This window comes from Meriones unguiculatus, chromosome 20 (assembly GCF_030254825.1).
Source record: "Meriones unguiculatus strain TT.TT164.6M chromosome 20, Bangor_MerUng_6.1, whole genome shotgun sequence".
Taxonomy (NCBI): domain Eukaryota; kingdom Metazoa; phylum Chordata; class Mammalia; order Rodentia; family Muridae; genus Meriones; species Meriones unguiculatus.
In genome coordinates, this window is record NC_083367.1 from 15,307,676 (window position 1) to 15,321,734 (window position 14,059).

The following is a 14,059-nucleotide window of genomic DNA, read 5'->3' on the forward strand; positions in this document are numbered from 1 at the left end:
TTTGTCCAGGTGAATTCTGAAATATTCATGAAATTCTATCAATTCTATCAAAAATACCAACAATAACATTTAGGGCATTTTAGGCTCCCACAAGCTGGTACAGTATATGGTCCAGTCTCTCCCTGCCTCCATGGGTGATAGCATCTATGCTGTAGCAGTAGCAATAACAGCAAAGGATGGCTTGTTGTTGGAAGGGAAGGGGGAGTACTCTAGGTCTGTTATGAAGTCTTTTGGAAGATATAATTTACCATGGTATATACTCCCAATTCATGGACTTAGTAAAAAGTCTGAGTTAGAAGTTATGAGTTCTAAATCTACAGCCTCTCATGCACGCCTTGTGGTTGTACTTCCCAGGCTGCTTCTCTTAACTCCATCCAGCTATTTTTTTTTTATAAACGCCCAACTTCATTTAGACTTTCAGCTCAAATATATCCTACCTTTCTCAATCATTTTCCCCTGTCAATCTGCTTGTTGAGTAAATGACAAAAATGAGTAATTTGCAAAAGCTAAATGTACTTGGTGTAGGCTTCCTGAAGCACACAGCTCGACAGTTTCTGGTAATCAAGCAGTTCAATTGCTCTCCAGTGAACAAATTCAGAATTTGCATTCAGAATCTTGACTCTGACAATGTCTTGGCACAATAGTAATGAAAACTGCATGATATTGGCATAGAAACAGAAAAGAGGATCAATGGAACTGAATAGATGACCCAGAAATAAACCCACACACTTTTGAATACTTGATTTTTAACAAAGAAGCCAAAACCATTCAATGGAAAAAAGACAGCATCTTCAACAAATGGTGCTGGTTCAACTGGATGGCTACATGCAGAAAAATGAAAATAAATCCATATTTATCACCCTGCACAAAAGTAAAGTCCAAGTGGATCAAAGAACTCAACATAAAAACAGACACATTAAATCAGTTAGAAGAAAAACTGGGGAAGACCCTAGAACTTATTGGTACAGGAGACAACTTCCTGAACAGAACACCAACCGCACAGGCTCTAAGAACAACAATCAATCAATGGGACCTCATGAAACTGAAAAGCTTCTGTAAAGCAAAAGACACTTTCGTTAGAACAAAACGACTGCCTACAGACTGGGAAATATCTTCACCAACCCTATATCTGACAGAGGGCTGATATCCAGAATATATAAAGAACTAAAGAAGTTAAAAAAACAACAAATCAAGTAATCCAATTAAAAAGTGGGGTATGGAGCTAAACAGAGAATTCTCTGTAGGGGAATATAGATTGGCCTCAACAATATTGCTTTGAAAGATCTTGTTTTGTGCCTGCCTTTGAAAATCCTCTGGTACAATCTAATCCAGCTTCTCCTAAACCAAGTATGTTCTCTTCTACCTCTGCTGTAACATTTCCTTGCCCATGCATCCTACAGTTTCTCCACTGTTTGTGCCATTTACTACACTTGCATCAGGGTCTGGCTGAAGTCAGACCTTCAGAAAGAGTGTATGGACATTCTAGTCCACTATCATACCTTTCCTGAATTGGTTTAGCTGTCATTTTCTTCCTTGATTGACAGATTCAGGGATGCATTTTAAAATTGTTTCATATGTATTCAAATTGTTACTGGCATCATAAAGTCTTCAAGAATAAAGTTAATACTTAAGATAAAACTTGTCTTGAGTCTTTCTGGAAGAAACATAGGCAACAGAAGGTGTTGCCCACAGCCCAGAATCCCAGCAGGAGTGCTCAGTAAAATGTCTTGATGGTGCTCATGATGCAGCTGATACAACTGCCTTTGCTTTTGGAGTTAGCCTGAAACTGAACAAGTAAATGCAGTATGAATATTGAATTTTATTATTAAGATTTTGAAAGCCACGAAGCCAATGTGGAAGAATTGTAGAAAGGTCAAATGCACTAAGGACATCCAGACTACTTAAAATGATTATCTCTCTTATTATTGTCTCTACTTTTGTAATCAAAAGTAGAGACAGTAGAAAGTATTTAATTTTCTTGACTATAAAAGAAAATTATGTTTATTGACAGCCTTCATATCTCAAGAAAGGATATGCAAATCCCATATTCTTTCTTGAGGTATGAAGGCTGTCATTAAGAGCGGGGCAGCACTCCAGGGGTGGGGGGTCCTATGGAAGTGCTGGGGGAAAGACGGAAGGACCTGGAGGAGACAGAAACTTCACAAAAAGACTCTCAGGGATAACTAACCCAGTCCCCAGGGGTCTTCCTGAGACTGAGACATCAATTAAGGAGCATGCACGGTCTGGACCTAGGCTCCCTGCACATATGTGGCCGATGGGCGGCTTGGTCTTCATATGGGGCACTTGGCGAGTGAAGGGGGAGAATGTGTCTAACATGGACTCTATTGTCTGCTTTTGGATCACTTCACCCTGGCAGGGCTGCCTTGCCTGGCCTCAGGGGATAAGGATATGCTCTGTCCTGATGTGACTTGATGTGCTGGGGAGGGCTGATACAGGGGCAGGGGAGTTCCTCTTTTCTTTTCTGGGGGGAAAGGGAAAGTGGAAAAGAAAAAGAAGGGAAGAGGAGAAATGCAAATAGAGGAGGATGGGGCACCCTTGGGTTGTAAAGTAAATAAACTGAAATATAAAAACATGATATAAATTTACTTATGCAAAGCATTAAAAAGAGGATGCTCTATTGTAGGTGGTGTTTGGCATAGATTTAAACACAGAAAGCCCAAAGCAAAACATGTTAGTATGTTTACAGGTATGAAGGTGAGAGAAGGTGAGAGAAGGTGAAAAGGCTTAGAGGTGGAGAGGAGGAAATGAGAGAAGAAAAGTAAGGAGAAAAGAGAAGAGGTGAGTCAGACACAGAAGCAGACAGAAAGTGTACCTGGCCAATTCACAACACAAACACAGGCAACTGTTGACAGTGTCTTCAGCAAACATTTGTTGAGAATCACAGTGCATTACCCTCATGGTAGTAATCGGCCACCAGACAAAAGGAGTAGAAATATATCCTCCAAATGCTTTCAGATTCAAAGCACAGCATTGTGTGCATACATGCGCACACACACAGGCATGCAGGCATGCACAAACACACACAGAAATTCACACAAGCAAGAAACATCAAGTTACAGAGCATCATATCCGTTTCTCACATAATGGAGCAAACTGTATGCAAATACATTGGAAGAGGGATTGGAGTGTTAGTTTAAAACCTGAAAACCAAAATGATAGGAAAATGGCATAGGTTTTTTGAATAGATCTTGGGAGAAAAAGCTTGACATGTTAGCTCTGTGTTCCTTAGTAATGTATTATTCTATTTTCATCATCTTTGTCATAAATAGGGTTATAGCTGTGCCTGCATTGCAGGGAAAATACAGGTTTACTCATGGCTAATATTTAATTTTTGGTCTTTATCATTATTATTCCATTACTACATTGGATTTAATGGAAAGAGAAATGACTTATTTGGCCTGGTTATTGTCCCTTCCACATTTCTGCAGAAAAGACTCTGTAAAGATTTTCTACAGTCATATGACAACTTCTTGTTAAACCTCAATGAATAAATTCCTTCTAATGAAATTCTCAATTTTCTCACTCAGTGATTTCCTACCCCTCAGTCCAAAACCTCTTGCACATATTTTATCAGACTTTTAGCCCCTGGCATGGCTGCTTGGATTTTAATCCACGCCTTTCAGCACCACCCCTTTTTCATAAGCGTGATTAATTCCTCAGCAACAACAGCTCCTTCTGCCCTCAGGAGGACAACAGTAAGCTTCTAACAGGAGGTGAGTGACTGTCCAACCCTTCTTTGTCACAGACCCACATTGTCCAGTCCTAGAAGGTACGCTGATTCAGCTCTGTTTAATTCACAATTCACCTCCCAATGCCATTGTCTGGCCCACAATCTCCTCCATCATTCCCTTAGTAATGTAGATGTGGCTTCCATTTGAAGAGTGGAAGGACTTACTACCAAGAGTGGCAATGTTTCGGCCAGCTACTCAGGCAAATATCTTTGATTTATGTGAATTGTTCTCCTAGTACAGTCTTCCTTGATATGTTAAATTAAACATGAAAGCTACTTTTAAAATACTATTTGACCCTTGATAAATGCAGTTTTAATTCAAACTTTTCATTTCAAATTTAATATTATTCCTCTCCTATGTGTGATAAAAATTGGTTAAAAGCACCGTTGTAGATCTGCTTGACTGAGATCAGAGACTCCTGTGTTTCTGTTTTAGAGAATCATGTGTGCAGACAAGTACACTGTGTTTCTACTGTAAGATGTATTAACATTTAAGTTAGAGAGTTTCAGTGTGTTTTGTTGACTCTAACCATTACAAATTAGTAAGAAAAAGCATTCTTGTAATCTTTGATTGTAAAGAAAATGATACTATAATCCCCCAGAAATATGATTATAATGTGAATAATAAAATGTTCTCAAATAGAAAATTCCCTAAAGGCCATAAGCCTAACTATGGTTTATAAAATGGCCATCATGTTCAATGGGAAGTTCATAGAACTTGACAAAAACTTCTTCGAAGAGCCCAGAACGTAAAAGTGAATGATAATAATGACTACAAAGCAAAACAAACAAAAAAATCCTAACACTAACTGTGTACTTGCAACACTAAGCACATTCCTTGACCATTTCATTTTCTTCCAGAGACAGGAGTTGAACAGTTCTGCTGACCTACAAAGGAGAGGCATGCTGTCCCTGCCAAAAGCACAGGCTTTAAACAGTCTTTGAGTAACTGGACACACCTCATGAACATATATGTCGCTCTGGAATTGGGTATTAGAGAAGAGTGTTAAAGGCTGTCAGCCTTGACATCCTACATTTGTGGGAATAACATCAATATTTCCCTAACTGTATATTTAGAGTAAAGCTACTAAATTTTACCTGAACTTTCAGAGGATGCACCTAAAAATAGACACATAAATACCCTGAATCTGCTATAGTTAAGGGGAGATTTGCAGCAACACTAATTTCCAATTAAATAACACATGAAGGTGATGTTGCAAGGTAGGAATTTCTTTTACTGGAGGTGTTAATGGGCCCTGGCTGTTTGAGGGGCTGTGCGAAGAAAGTATAGGCTGATAGTGACCTTTTGTTGTGTTGTGCATTTTCATTATTCTTCTTTCCCTACATCTTCCACAGTCTTCATGTGCTCCCTATTATTTTCACCAAATGCTCATTGTAGGTAGGAAGGATGTGATGGTTTCAGCAGAATTACTTAATTAGGTTTAAGTAAGCAGCACTGCTAAGTGGGGTAGGTTTGCTTTCTAGACAAAAAAAAAAAAAAAAGGCGCCTGCCATGCATGCTGGACTCCCGAGGAATGAAACACAGTGATTGATGTGATGATAAAACGATGAAGGAAAGGATAAAGCCTGAGAGATAAAAGTCTCACAGGGAAAATAAAGTAGGCAGCAGCTGCCCCCATCTTAATTGAAGCATAAATTTCAAGCAGAGCATCTGAGGTTAAATTTCAAGCACATACTCAGAGTTTGTGTGCCTCTGTGTATCTGTGCCCAAGAGTGTGATGAAAAAAAGAAAGTAAAAAATCTCATCTTTTGTGTGAAGAATTTTAAATTTATCCCTAAACATGTTAAAAGGTGGAGACACTGGGGTTTATTTGCACAGAAAGAATCATTTAACTATCATCTGAGAGCAAAGAGGAGCCGTTGGTGGAGAGAGAATGCTGTTAGCTGTGCTGATGTAGTCAGCTGTCACATGCACACTTTCTGCAGTGAAGGATCGGAACATTCTTGATTCATTTTCCCTCTACACACACTGTTCGTGCCTCCACTCTACCCTCTGCCAGCATATCTTTGAAAGAGGGAGTTGGCTTATTCTAATGGCACTCATTCACGTTCTGCTGCACCAGCACATACAAAGCCCTGTAGTTCACCCACTACCCATATGTCAAGTCTCCCATCTTATCCTCTGCGCCACGTTAAGCGTCTCATTCTACAGCCATGATGTCCACTTTAACAGCAGGTGAGACCATCAGATTGTGTAATGCGAATATTGTGCTTTCATACCTATTTCTCATCCATTAAGCTTCTCTTCGGTCTTTAGTTGGGTGGCTAATGTGCCTCCTCCATTTTAAAACCCTTTTCTCAACCCTTCATGCTTAACAGTCCGTCTCAATTTATGGGGAAAGCAAACATTGCACGAATGGTTTCAATATTAATGATTTTAAAGTATTTTATCAAAAGTGAACGTTTCACATACCGTGGTGTATTTTGGTTTGTTTGTCTACTTTTGTAGAAATAAACTATTTCATAAAAAAGCAACAAAATATTTTAATTTATTTCCATTTACATATTGTTGTACATTGGTTTTGAATTCGAAGAAATGTTCAGATGGCAAATAAATGTCATGAGAAGGCATTTAAGTCCATGTAATATTTTTCATGTTAGACAAGCTGCTTCTCTAAACTTTCTAGATTTTATATCGGAAGGGCTCAGGGTGTGAAGAAATCCGCAGGTGAGATTGTGCAGACCCCTCTGTGGGTTACAAAGATAGACGCGTTCCACACAGAGGGACCCACTGGCACAGAAGATAGACGCGTTCCACACAGAGGGACCCACTGGCACGGAAGATAGACGCGTTCCACACAGAGGGACCCACTGGCACGGAAGATAGACGCGTTCCACACAGAGGGACCCACTGGCACGGAAGATAGACGCGTTCCACACAGAGGGACCCACTGGCACGGAACGTGCACATTTCATTAGAAGGAGTAAACTGGTACTAGAATTACTTTGGAAAACCATCTCACCTTTCATATCCTGTCTTTATAGCTTAATATTGCCTCTCTGCTCAAACGTATAATAACATAATTCTAAACTAGGTATACACTTCCTTCAAGAGTGCTTTAAGAAAGAAAACTTCCTTCTAGGCTTACAAATGATACAAAATTTCATGGCTTTGTTATGAGCGTTTGAAAAATAGAACTTGGAAGCATTGACGTTTTTTGAGTTTTAATAGTAAGCTGTGTCATGGTAAAATTAGACAACTGCCATTCAGACAACAGAAAACAAAATAAATAGAAAAGGTTTTAAAAATATTTAATTTTAACTGAAAATGTGTTCTAGAGGACACCTATAAACTATCTTTTTATACACTTCACTGAGGAAGGTTCTATCTCTGCTGTAACTAACAAAATTTACTTCAAAGGACTGTGGAAAGTGAAGCTGCTTCATATTGCTTACTGCACCTCTCCCTGAAACCAATAACCTACAGAGTTCAGAAACAAAATGTCCTACCGAATGAGAGTAAACTTTGCAAATAACAGTGATCTCTGCCTTTGTGGCAAGATAATCACTGATTGGATTGTGACATGAGAGTTTTTCTTGAAAACAGGCAATTTCATTCTTCTTATTCTTCTTTTCAATACTCTATTTTACAACTTTGAAGTTTAGATGTGAAATAAGATTTGTTGACAATACTAAAATAAACACAATTAGGTAAATATTACTCTGTATTCATCAAAAGCAAGCTTAAAAAACCTGAGAATCTAACATGTGAGCATTAAAATAAGGTCTGACCAAATCATAGATAATAATTAGCAGTTTCTGGAGTGAAACAGAAAAACTTAATAAGGATTAAATGAGAGTGTGTTATGCAGCTGGATTGATCTTTATTCCAGCAATGAATCCAATTTTAATTTATTATAGACCCATAAAATTTTTAAATGTGGGTGACACATTGTGACATTGAATAGGTAGCAAGCCATTCATCAGCTCAGCCTGTCAAATTCAGGTTTCTGCCTTGTGTTTACAATCTCCAATCAAGCTTTGTATCTATAAGAGATTGCATCAGTAACATATGTTGATAAATGGTTAGGAAGGTGTTGTTGACAGACTTCTTATAATTTCCTGGTTGCTAACACCCTGGAAATCCTAATTAACATCTAAACGATTATGTTGGAGTATAATGTTATTCTCTACTATATAATAGGCAAGATATTATAAAGTCCCAATTTCCATCCAAATATGTTAAGTTATAATGTACTATATCCATGTATATATATGTATATTAAATGATGTATGTTGTATTGCTGAGTGGCATTACTTTATTTTCAGAAAGCAAAAAGGCAGTATTTGCGAAAAGGCCAAAAAAGCTTGAATATTTGTATGATACCATTACCTCACCCCATTGTTTTCTACATTAAAAACTTGCACCTAGGTTTTCTGTGTTTATACTTGAACCTACAGAAAACTTCATTTTACAGGTCATTTAGTACATGACTCCACAAAAGTGCCAAAGTCAAAGAGAGTCACCTGTGGCTTGTTCAGGTAACTTTTGATGGATTAAATTGTATTTCAGAGTGGAAGAGTGTCAGTGTGAAAAATCAGATCTGATCATGAGTAATAATTAGAAGTTTTCAGAGTAAAACAAAAAGCACTAGAAAAGATTTGAATGGATTTTGTATTATCTATTCTTTGAACAATACAAATTTGAAAATGTGACACCATTTTAGATACTATATGAATAGAATTCAGAACAATAAATACTTTCAAAAACGGAAAGCAAGAATGATGGTACAATTTTCTGAATTGAAGCAAGCATAAAGAATGTTTATAAGATCAAATACTGTGAAGTCACATTCATATTTCTATGTTGTACATAATATGAATATGCCAGGTCAACAATTTCCCTACTGCACTCTCAAAAGTACAATTGCCAATGTCATTATAGTTCAGAATAACTACTTCCAGAGGAGAACTCTTTTATCTGCAAGTTTTGGCTATTACATTAAATTAAAATCTAGAGGAGACTGAGGCCTGCTTAATGTACACCTTAAAATATCTCTTCTCTTCCTTGAGAGAAAAAGACTCAATTATTATTCCATACATTGTGAAGCAAAGAAGTCTCATTCTTCAACAGTCTATTCAGTGGACTTAGAAAATCAACAGCAAAGGTATACATTCTTCAGTACCTCCTGGAAGAACACCAAAGCCCTTGGAACAAGTGATGAATGAGCAGGTGTGTCTCTTGCACTTACCTGCTTTGCTCTTTTTTAAAAATCCAACCCTTGCTGTCTAACAGACAAAGCTCATGGCCACTGGGTGAAATCCAAACTGAGTAGTTGATCATGATAATTCCAGCACATCACAGGAGGCAGAATCTCTCAAAGTCCCATAAGCCAACCGCTTGAAACATGCCTGCAACAAACAAGACATTCCGTCATTATAATTGAAAAATGGTGAGCCATGTTCTAGGACTAGGAGGCCTTCACTACTCAATCAATAAGAGAATCATAAAGTGATGTAAAAAGGACTATAAATGCCACTCAGGATGCTGAGAAACACAAGACTGGAAGACTGAAATGTATGCTTTTCAGAAAGTGTTCATGCAGTGCATAGCTTCCTTTCTGTGCTTTCAGTGACCTACTCAAGCTATATGTAGTAATAAATACTATTAACATTAAAACTCATTCATATTATTAAATATATCTCAACTTTCATGTAATTGACTACCTCTATCGCTCATATTATTTTTCTGACTCCACCCATAATACCCTCAATTGGTCACTGTGATATCACAGAGAAAAACGTATCAGTGTCAACAGCAGATATCCCAGGATGGCACGAACCAAGCATATGTTTTTTGAGCTCTGATATTCATCACAGAGCCAGCATTTATATTATAAAGATTAGGTCGCCTCTTCAGCAAAATGTGTGAGAAAGACCTTTAAGTGGCAAATATGAAGGGTTATTATAAATTCACCAGGCCACACTATCCACGTCAAGACAGAGATGGCAAGATAATAAAGAGAATAAACACAATGGAGTTGATATCTGTACTCCAAGATGTGGCTAGAACCTAAGAGTGTAATCAGATAACTGTGTGGGAGCAAGCAGTCACATGTTTAATGGTCAAATTGTTGAATTATTAAAGTCCATACCAATACGTAAGTTGTTTAAAGTTCTCAAACATTCCTTACATCCATTGATGGGAAAAATCCCTAAGGACAGTCCCTGGCCTTTTCTGTGCCGGTGCCTGACATAAAAATGCATACAGAAGGAATGCAGAAAGGAACTGACAGGCAAGACTATGTATAGACTATGTGGTAGACTTCCCAGAGTAACTTTAAGAACTGATACTTTTTAAAAAGCTGTTTGTAGCAGCTTTATTTGTAATAGCCAGAAGCTGGAAACAGCCCAGATGCCCCTCAACTGAAGAATGGATACAGAAATTAGGTACATCTACACAATGGAATATTACTCAGCAATGAAAAATAAGGAAATCATGAAATTTGCTGGTAAATGGTGGGACCTGGAAAGGATCATCCTGAGTGAGCTGTCCCAGAAGCAGAAAGACACACACAATATATACTCCCTCATATAGACATGCAATATAGGTTAAACCTACTAAAATCTGTACATCTAAAAAAACTAATCAAGAGAGAGAACCCTAACTAAAATGCTCAATCCTCATCCCAAAAGGCAAAGAGGATGGACATCAGAAGAAGAAAATAGGAAACAAATTAGGAACCTGCCACAGAGGGCCTCTGAAAGGCTCTGCCCTGCAGACTATCAAAACAGATGCTGAGACTTATGGCCAACTTTTGGGCAGAGTGCATGGAATCTTATGAAAGAAGTGGGTAATAGTAAGATCTGGAGAGGACAGGAGCTCCAAAAGGAGAGCAACAGAACCAGAAAATTTGAACACAGGGGTCTTTCCAGAGACTCATACTCCAACCAAGGACCATGCATGGAGATAACCTAGAACCCCTGCACAGATGTAGCCCATGGCAGTTCAGTGTCCAAGTGGGTTCCATAGTAACAGGAAGAGGGACTGCCTCTGATGTGAACTGATTGACATGCTCTTTGATCACCTCCCCTGAGGGGGGAGCACCCTTACAAGGCCACAGAAGATGACAATGCAGTCACTCCTCATGAGATCTTATAGACTAGGATCAGAAGGAAGGAGAGGAGGACCTCCCCTATCAGTGGACTTGGGGAGGAGCATACATGAAGAAACGGGAGGGAAGGTGGGATTAGGAGGAGATTAGGGAGGAGCTTATGGGGGGTTACAAAGTGAATAAAGTGTAATTAATAAAAAAATGTGTTAAGGAAAAAAAAGAAAAAAGCTGCAACAACCATTGTTTGTCTTTCTATCTATCTATCATCTATCTGTCTATCTATCCATCCATCCATCTATCATCAATCTATCTGTCCATCCATCTACCCACCTACCTATCATCAATCCATATACACACATCTATATACATGTATATAAGTAAATAAAAATTCATTATAGACATATATATAATTTATTATATATATAATACATTTATGTACATTCATTATATACATATGTATATATGATAAATTCATATATACACATATGTTCATTATATATTGTGTATATAATTGTATGTAAGTATATATGTATATAATGAATTCATTATATTTACATATATGTTAAATGAATTATTATTTACTTGCTAAGTCTATAAGGAGACTCCTTTGGATGATTATGTGCTCCAGGTTCATGGACACAGGTGTCAACCCTGAATTTAACAAGCAACAATAGGATACAGCCTTATGCACTTGCAGTTAAAGGTTCAACTATTCCCAGAAGGCTACATGGAGACTTCAAAGTCTCATCAGTGAGTTAGACTACTGTCCCATTTCTTCAAGGATGGTAGAAAATGAGGAACCCAAATCATGCTCATGCCTCATACAATATTTCAAAACAGCTTTTTGAAAAATGGAGCTTTGTATATGGAGAAAGTGTACATATACTTGCTGCAATTTAAAACAGGTGTTTTGTTTTACTACTGGAACTCTGTCTCTGTCACACACACACACACACACACACACACACACACATACAGGTGTGCAGTTGAAATTTCCAATCTGTCAATCCAAGCTCTGGTACTTATTAACCTACAACCTTAGTTAGATTATAGGTGCGAATTATTTTTATTCATGCCAAATATTTCTCCTTATCTGCTTTGAGAATTCTCATAAAATGATCAAATCAATTACCTTATAACAGAAAACAATGTTCATAAGTGGCACTCTTTTTAGTCTCTTGACTGCCATGCAGGATATTGAAGAAGCCATATTTTGGTCAACAGATAACAGGAAAACATTTATAAGCATAATTTTCAAGCTCCAAAAATGGCTTTGAAGTGAGAAATTTCTGAGAGCTACCTGCTTTGGAAGCAGCCATCTGTGACTTGGTACCAAATCTCACATGTTGGCACTGCCTCTTGTTTTAAAGAGGTAAACATAACATGAAGATTTGCTTTTCAAGTTGATTTATTTCACTAAACAAAAAAATATTATTGATCAATTCTCAGTAGGGAATGTTCTTTGTAGTTCCTTTTCATCGACTACTGGTTACTGATTTATTTAATATTATTTGTTTATTCTACTTTTAATTGAAAATAACTTTTTATGACATATATTCTGATCAAAGTTTTTCCTCTTCCAACATCATCTCCACCTCCTCACCCGCCCAATTCCACATCCTTTCTTTCTTTCTCTTATAATAAAAACAGGTATCTAAAAATAAAATAATAACACTCAAACCAGAATAGAATGAAACAAACAGAAAAAAAACAGGCTTAAAGAAAAAGCACAAGAAATACAGACAGATGCAGAGACACACACACTTGGACACATAGAAATCCCTTAAAAGGCAAAATTAAAAACTATAGTAGACTCCCATCTTGTTCCCTCTCATCTACCACTTCCGGTGCCTAATCTGTTTTCCCCTCTGAATGAGAATTAAGCATCTTCCCTAGTATCCTCCTTGTTGTTTAGCCTCATTAGGCCTGTAGATTTTAGTATGTTTATTCTATATTATATGGCTATAATCCACTTATAAGTGAGCATAAAGCATGTGTGTCTTTCTGCTTCTGGGATATCTCACTCAGGATGATCTTTTCTATTTCCATCCATTTGCCTGCAAATTTCATGATTTCCTTGTGTTAATTGCTGAGTAGTATTCCATTGTGGAAATGTACCACAATTTCTGTATCCATTCCTCAACTGAGGGACATTTAGGTTGTTTCCAGATTCTGGCTATTACAAATAAAGCTGCTACAAACACGGTTGAGCAAATGTCCTTGTTGTATGGTTGAGTATCTTTCGGATATATATGTCTAGGAGTGGCATAGCTGGGTCTTGAGGTAATATTATTCCCAGTTTTCTGAGAAAGCACCTGATTGCTTTCCAAAGTGTTTGTACAAGTTTACATTCCCACCAGCAATGAAAGAGAGTTCCCCTTTCTCCACAACCTGGCCAGCATATACTGTCACTTGAGCTTTTGATCCTAGCCATTCTGATGGGTATGGGAACCTACCACAGATGTCCTCTAAAAGACTCTACCCAGCAGGGGACAGAAGCAGATGCAGAGACTCACAACCAAGGATGGAGTGCAGGGAGGCTTATGGAAGTAGGGGGATATAGAAGGACATGGTAGGGACAGGAACCACACAAGGAGACCAACAAAACCAAAAAATAAAATAAAAAAGCTGGTCCCATGGGGACTGCAGAGACTGATGCATCAACCAAAGACCATGCATAGAGAGGACCTAGAACCCCTGCCCAGATGTAGCCTACAGACAGCTCAGTCTCCATGTGTGTTCCCTAATAAGGGGAGAAGAGACAGAGTCTGACATGAATGCTGTTGCCTGCTCTTTGATCACTTCTCTCTGGTGGGGCAACCCGGCCAGACCACAAAAGAAGAAGATCCAGGCAGTCCTGATGGGACCTGGTAGGCTATAGTCGGACAGTAGCAGAGGAGGACTTCCCCTATCAGTGGACTAGGGGAGAAGGATAGGGAAGGAAGGAGTGAGAGTGGGACAGGGAGGAGAGGGTGGAGGGTGCTACAGCCAGGATAAAAATGAATAAATTGTAAAATAATAATTATGATGATGATGAAAAAGAAAACCATAGTATATAAGCAATGAGCCTGTAAAGTTAAAAAAAAAAAGACAAAACATTATGAGACAAATACCACCAAAAATACCAATGAGTTAGTATTGTGCTGGCCATCTGCCATTGGGCATTGAGACTCCATTGGAGAAAACCAATTTTTCTTTTGCAAGTGATGATTAATTGGAGGTAGTTTGGGTT

The 14,059-nt window shown here is 38.1% G+C and overlaps 1 protein-coding gene across 21 annotated transcripts in view; it reads right to left on the minus strand.

Moving 5' to 3' along the window:
* The window catches only part of Lingo2 (leucine rich repeat and Ig domain containing 2), a 1,357,796-nt gene that overhangs the window by 316,505 nt on the left and 1,027,232 nt on the right, over nucleotides 1-14,059 (minus strand). For all 21 annotated transcript variants that reach the window (XR_009588066.1, XM_060373595.1, XM_060373592.1 and 18 more), the window contains one exon: nucleotides 8,965-9,124. The gene's annotated coding sequence lies outside the window, so the exon portion shown is untranslated. The remainder of the gene's footprint in view (nucleotides 1-8,964; nucleotides 9,125-14,059) is intronic.